Below are 7,672 nucleotides of genomic sequence, written 5' to 3'. Positions count from 1 at the left end.
TGGAAAAGATGACAGGAACTGTGGGGCAGGCAAATGTGCCCTTTGGAGATGTTGCGTGACTCGTAGTAAGAAAAATGGATCTTGTGTAAGCATGAAAATGTGTGCCAAAAAACAGTGACTTAGGCCTATGCAGCAAAAGCCAACACATTCTGTCCTTCCCAGATTACCTTGGTTCTGGAGTCAGTTTTTTCCCTGCCTTCTCATTGCTGTCATGAACTTATTTTATGTTAAGCTTTTTACAACCAGGTAATGTCCTGACAATTTGACTAATGTTTTTGAGTCCAATATGTTAAGAGAGACACCATTAAATTATGATAATCCCCACAAACAGTGACACACTTGTTATAACTTTCACAAAGCTTTTCTACGTCACTCAAATAAAATGTCTGGTCTCTTTCTGCTCCAACTCTTTTGTAGTTAACTTGATGTTTGTATAAAGTCATCGTCACACTTGTCTGTGGATTACAGTGATTTGGAATTTTTACAGAGAAGCCTTTTCAACCTGTGAGGTGTGAGCGTGCGCAAAATGGAGATGGCCACCAGCTCTCTTCCCTGCTTTTCCCTGCTCATACCAATGCAACGCCTAATTATTGACCAGTTATAAGGGGAACTTTGAAGTATGTAATCAATATAGATTTATATCCTCAACATCTTAAAAAAAATTGAATTGAATTGTTTGCGTCAGCTTGAACTCTGAATGTTTTGATGTTTGAGAATCAAAACACTTCCATTATATTAACTTTTTGGACTCTGGTTCACAATTAGGTACTCAAGATTCTTCCAAAATTATGAAGTGCTTCATAAATTTGTTCCAGTTGGAATTCATTAGAATTGATTTTACCCGATTAAAGTAAGGCTTCATTTTAGAAGTCAACCCTTTTGGGACACCCAGCTGGCACAGATCTTGATCATGTTTAATTGTTCATAAAGAATTGTTTGAAGTGCCCTGTGATGAGTCCTTAATATGTTTCCTATCTCGCACACCATCTCTCTCTGATCCTCCATTATGATTTGCTCCATAGAGGTAACATTTTCTTCCCTTGGGCCATCTATTCCTGTCAAGCTCATCTCTTGACTGTGGCATGCAAAGGTGACTGATCATAGTAAATGTTGACTAGGCCAGAAGGAATCTCAGAAGGCATTGTGAAAGATGTCCCGGACACAGACAGACACTGAGACAGCCAGATGTCCAAACCATACACATTTTATTCCTCAACACAATACCACAGTGCACAATTAGCCACAGTGCTCGCAGTTCTTTCGTTTCTTCTGCCTCCTCTACTCCACTCTTTGCAAGCTCCGTCCTCTTCCACCCGACTCCTGCTCCCAAATGGAGTGAGGTGGCCCCTTTTATGGCACACCCAGATGTGCTCCAGGTTCTCCTTGATGATCTTCCTGGTGTGGTGGAAGTGCTGCCCTTGCACCCGGAAGCACTCCGGGCGTATCTGGTTCCTGTTCTGGCGGAAATACTGCAGTCCATGGCTTGCGAACCCTCCAGGCGCCCACTAGTGGCAGCCACAGACTCCCACAGGGATGAGCTTCCCAGCTCTGTATCCATGCCCCCGATGGAATCCAGGGGGGCTGCCTTCTTAAGTCCAGGGGAATATATTGCCCTTCTCCCGGTCCTTCTTTGCTCCAAGCATCCCGGTAGGGCAAGGTCCCTGGTTGTCTGCCACAGCATATTGTTCACTAGTGTTAGGAAATCCATCAAAAACAGGAAGTTCACAATGTAAAAAAAAAAACAAATTGCCAACAGAGACGGGGATAAAATCATTGACCATAAAAATATCACCCAAACCTTTAGAGAGTACAATAAGTCCTTATATTCTACTCAGTTTAAAGAAGATGACACATAATCTAAGTAGTCTTTTGATGTATTACAAATAGCACAGCAAGATTCTCTTAGGGCTGAAGAACTGGATAAACCTCGGACACTCTCAGAATCAATTACTAGACACTATGAACTCACTTCAAAGTGGGAAAGCAGCAGGCCCTGATGGCTACCCAGTGGAATTTAAAAAAAAAAATCTAATATGTTGGCTCCATTATAATTAGCAACATTTATAGAAGCTAGACACAACTAAATTTTTCACTCAAACATTTCATCAAGCATTAATTATGATCCTTCCAAAAAAAAAAAAAAAAAGTTAAGATTCTCTCCAAACTTCTAGCTAGAAGGATCGAGAAAGTGCTTAATTCTGTAATATTATAAGACCAAATCGGATTTATTAAAGGCAGACACTTGGCTTCTAATCTTAGATGTTTGTTTAATGTAATTTACTCACCCATAAAATCTAACAAACCAGAAATCTCATTATCTTCAGACACAGAAAATGCCTTTGACAGGATTGAATGGGACTACCTGTTCACCACATTGCATAAATTTGGCCCAAATATACAGTACGTGTATGGATCAAACTTCTTTATAACAATCCAGAAGCCTCTATTTGTATTAATATTATTTTCAAACTAGGACATAGTACTCAATAAGGATGCTCCCTGTCGCCATTGCTCTTTGCAATCACCATTGAGCTATTGGCCATTCACTTTCAAAATGTATCAGAGATAAAGGGGATTACCAGAGAAGGACTTGAAGAGGAAATCTCTTTTTATGCAGATGATATGGTACTGTATATATCAGACACAAAACCTCTATACCAGCAGTCCTCAATGCACTAGCAGAATTTCAAAAGATATCTGGACTTGAAATTAATTTGAATAAAAGTGTGCTTTTTCTAGTGAACTCTCCAGCACACAATATTATACTGGACACCTCAACACCTTCCCATGTATTTTAGCAGATCAGTTTAAATTCCTAGGGGTAAACATCACAAGTAAATATAAAGATCTCTTAAAATTTTGCTATCAGCATGAAAAAACCTAAACAAGATGTGAACAGATGGGTCTACCCTCCATCAACACGGTCAAGATGAACATCCTTCCCAAACTTCTATTTCTATTTCAGAGCATTCCCATATACATTAACATTTTGAACTAGCAAAATACCTGCGCTTCGCAGTGGCGAAGTACTGCCTTAAAATTTTTTTTAAGAAAAAAAGTAAACAAATACCCACACAATAACTATAATCGTAATAAACGAACAATAAAACAGGTGAGAAGCCGTGGAGTAAATAAAAAGGCTGCAGTTATCAACAGGGAGATGTGAATTCCGTCGCGAACCAAGGAAACGAATAAAGAGACCGCAGCGAAGAACGGCCTTATATGGGCAGGCAGTCGATTACGTGGGAGGTGTGGTGATAGAGGACGCAACACCGCCACACACGGCGACCGAGCTGCAGGCTATGGACGTATATATGTACGTAAGTAAGATTCAGTTATGACCATTACACGCATAGAATTTTGAAATGAAACCTGCTTAACTTTTGTAAGTAAGCTGTAAGGAATGAGCCTGCCAAATTTCAGCCTTCTACCTACACGGGAAGTTGGAGAATTAGTGATGAGTGAGTGAGTGAGTGAGTGAGTGAGGGCTTTGCCTTTTATTTGTATAGATTTGAAACATCCATGCACCCAAAGGGTGACTCTACAATGACCTAACACAGAAGGGGGCATGGCACTACCTAACTTTCAATTTATTACTGGGCAGCAAACATACAAGCTATGAAGACCTGAAGAATACACACTGCAAACTAATGAATACATACAAGACAAGTTTGCAAGAGAAATAAAATCTTGCACTTGTAGTGGCGATTCACCACATTTATAGCGATATATTAATTACGGATTGCACGTCAACCCCAAACTGCCTTTGGACCCCTTCCAGTGGCACCGAAAGATTACATCAACTATTAAAATTGTATTATGTAAAAATGACCCAGAGAAACGGTGCAGAGAAAAATGTAATTAATGACTTAAGGACTAATAAGAAGCCATTAAAACAGTGAATGCTGCTGTTTAAGATTGAAATAGGCAATTAAGGGTGGGGAACCTTAACAAGAGAGACTACTAAAATGAAGCAGAAAAATGGCACTTGAGTAATAAGTGCTTCATCAGCAATAACTGACTTCTCATTAAGAAACTGGGTTGGAACAAAAACCTGCAGCCACTGCGGATCAACTTTGCCCACCTCTGTTCTATACTATTTAAAATTGGAAAAAAGTAAACTCTCACTTAGAGGATAAGGCAAGATCGAATTAGTCAAATTTTACGAATAAGCATTTATATTTGGGAAAAGGATATTTGTTTGCTGTTTTTAAAGATTTTCCCTTGCTGTTGGCTCTTCTGTATTTCTCTCGGGTGGGGGTTGAATTCTGGTTTGTTAAGTTTGATTTGATCGTATGGAATATTATTTCCTCCAAATAAGATTAATTAAAAAAAAAAAAAAAGAAAAAAATCAATGAAGGCAAAATATAGTCAGTCATGTGATGACTTATGCCGGCCGAGTTGAGATCATTTGTTTTTATGGTTGGGGGCCATAGGAAAACAATAAGGTAGTAACGTTCTCGAAATTGTAATAAAACTTTTGTAATTTATTATGATTATTATTTCACAGGGTCTCATCTGTTTTCTGACTGTGGGAGGGCCAATTAAGGTTTGTTTTGATTGGTGCGTCTCCATGTGGCTAATTTTTATATATTTCTCCCACACTGCCTTCCGTACACCAGTGTTTCTCAACCTTCCTGATCCTCCACCCCAGTTCTGCCTTTATAAATTTATTGACCACTCACTAGCAACAATCGCAAATGCTTCCTTGGTGAAACCAGCAAGTTTGCGGGTCCCCCTTGGTGAAATGAGCTCACTTAGATACATGGAAAAATCTCACACAGCACTGCTGATCACTTGGGAGACCCACTTGCGACCCAATTATGGCAACCCACTGGTGGCAACCCGGGTTAAATCCCAGGGACTAAGAACCACTAGGCTTATGCGACTAACTGCAACCCACTCACAAAGCAACGACAACCTGAGACCTACCGACGACACAATCCAGTGCTTGAGAAACACTGCCTTACACGGACCTGACATGTAGCCACCAAGACATGAAGGTTAGTTTGTGTTAAAGTATGTGTACTGGTGTGGTAGAAATCAACATTTTAATTAAAGAAAGAAACATATCTTCTTACAAGACAAGTCTGATAAAACGTTTTGGTCAGTAATCAGGCAGGAAAAAAGCCATTCATTGGGTCATTTATTACTCTTCAGCTAATGCTTGAACAGGGAGCATTCTTTCGCAGCATGTTCAGAATGGTCAGAGAAACAATTAAACTATTGAATTTACATACAGTGTCAAGCAATGCATACATTTTACTCCAATTAATTTGTTGGTTTACACCCAAACAACTTATATAAAAGTCTTTTATTATGTTTAGTTCTCCATAGACACTTTGGGTTGAGCCACCCCCATTGGAATTTCTGTGTATATAACTGTCCAGTCTTGTTTACAGGAAATCTGCTGATTTCTTAAGTCATCTCTTTTAGTACATTTTATACATTAAATGTTTGTCTCTGCTGCTCATTTAACCTTCATCTGGCTTCCTGATATGCTTGAACAGGCTCCTGATGTTTATTAACCCTTTATTCTATTTCTTTAAGATGAATGCTATATTACCCTAAAATGATTCTTCCACACCAATGACCCACGCCAGTCCCATAGTGCCTCAGTTGCAATGACCTGCGCATTTTGTGACTGACATACGACCAATTTCATTACTCAAAGTTATTGTCTGCTTTTTTATTTATATTTTTTTTTCTTTTTTATTACTATTTAATTTAATATTGTTTTTTTTTTCTTTGTATCAGTATACTGCTGCTGGATTATGTGAATTTCCCCTTGGGATTAATAAAGTATCTATCTATCTATTTAATTTACAACCAAATAGCCAGTCCCAAATGCAGCCGTAAGTCGGTACGCGACTGTACGCGATTTCATGGTTAACGGCATCCAGTTAAACTTTATAATGAATAGTAATAAGCAATTCACACAAAATTGAATTCATAGTGAAACTCAATGTTTTGTTTCCTAGAAAAATGTACTTTCGGTGAAATTCATATCGACACAAGAAGAAAGTTTTTTTCGATTTTGTCTGGTACGTTTTCATGTATGAATACATGAAGCTGTCCCTCAGTGTTTAAAGAAAGAAAAACCTCACAGAATTCATCTTCTGTCATGTGTAGTGTCACACATGTGCGACTAGGAGAAAGCTGAGTGGACCAAGTGGAGGTAATTACCCGTCCGGTCAGGGGGTGGCAGGGTGCTCTAAACCTATTTCTGTTATTTCTGCAGACCAAATACAGGAAAACCTGCCTGATTTAATGTCACTTCCAGCTCCGGTGCCCAGACTGACGTCACCTCCAGTTCCAGACAAATGACATCACTTCCGGTTCACGGAGCCAAGGACAATATACGGGTTGCTGCCCAAAACCTTTCCAGTGTGTGGAGACTCATTCTTTCACAGTAGATATTTGTTTGAGTGTTGTGTTGTGTTGTGCTTATATAAGTAAGAGGGTGCAGACTTTGCCAATTATGATGTCAATACTGTCGATCACAATTGCAAAAATGAATCAACAGTGCAGGAATCAAGAAACAGGAAATGGCGGTTGCTGAGGGTTTGTGCAGTTTGCAATGTAATGGATTTTCCTGTGCAGAACACACAGTAATGTGTATGGTGGTGTGTTTAGGTGTGTCTTTTTGTGTAAAGTATGTGACCTGTCCCCCTCTCTGCCCGCCATGGTACTGCATACATTAGACAAGTCCAGAAGACGATCAAAATAAATACCTGCAACTGACAGATTTCTCCAGTGTTGTTGTCACTTGGTCTTGGAGCTCTCACTATTCATTTTGGTATTTATTCAGAGTCTTGGAAAATGAGAAGATCAACTTTTATATCATAGTTCAGGTGCAGGTAGTGACCTCCTAAACCGCACTTTCTGGCAATGGGTCACTCGATCATGGCAAGGAATGTAGGAATGCAAAAATACAACTCTACTAAATGTCAACACCTAGAAAACAAACCTATGAGAAGAAACAAAGCATATATTTAGAATCAGCACACATCCAAAAGCCCAAAAATTTTGAAAAAGATCAGAAAAATACAGACTTAATCATAAAATGAATTAAAAAAAAAAACGTACAAGATCGTAAGAGTCTCTCTGTACTTGGCACATTACAGGGAATTCTTGGATATTTAATAGATCTTAAAGGACCCCACTCCACCTCCCACACGTGAAATGGACCTTGCAGTCTAACAAAAAGACCCCTGTACTGTCCAAACAGTCCTGTTACCTGCAGGTACACATCTACTTCTGTGAATGTATGCCAAGTCTATATGCAAACATAGGAGATGTAACAAAAAAAAATAAATATATATATATATATTCAGTTCAGTCCAATTTAATTTACTCTTATTAAGGACACTTCCATTTATAAGCTCAGCATGTTATCCAATAATTATAAACACAGTATGACAAAAAAATGCAACAAACACAAAGTTGAATTACAAATGAGAAATTTAGTTAACTAGCCAACCCGCGGTGTACCATACGCCGCATAATCAGGCCGGTTTTTTAATGATTTTTAAGCACAGGTAGAAAATTAACATTTGAAAAATCGGTAATGTATTAAATCAGTAAGAAAAGCAACATTGTAACAATGCACGGAACAAACCAACACACAATCGTCCGTGACTGAAAACTGGCGGACAGCCATCGTGCCTTT

General features: G+C 38.9%; 1 long non-coding RNA gene across 1 annotated transcript in view; it reads right to left on the bottom strand.

Moving 5' to 3' along the window:
* Positions 1 to 6,742: 6,742 nt before the first annotated feature.
* Positions 6,743 to 7,672, bottom strand: part of LOC120516776 — an 85,804-nt gene continuing 84,874 nt past the window's right edge. Inside the window, exon 3 of the long non-coding RNA XR_005630910.1 lies at positions 6,743 to 6,970. This is a non-coding gene — a long non-coding RNA (uncharacterized LOC120516776). The remainder of the gene's footprint in view (positions 6,971 to 7,672) is intronic.

This window comes from Polypterus senegalus, chromosome 16 (assembly GCF_016835505.1).
Source record: "Polypterus senegalus isolate Bchr_013 chromosome 16, ASM1683550v1, whole genome shotgun sequence".
Taxonomy (NCBI): Eukaryota; Metazoa; Chordata; class Cladistia; order Polypteriformes; family Polypteridae; genus Polypterus; species Polypterus senegalus.
Note: the sequence above shows the minus strand (reverse complement) of the source record. Positions and strands in the feature narration are given on the sequence as shown.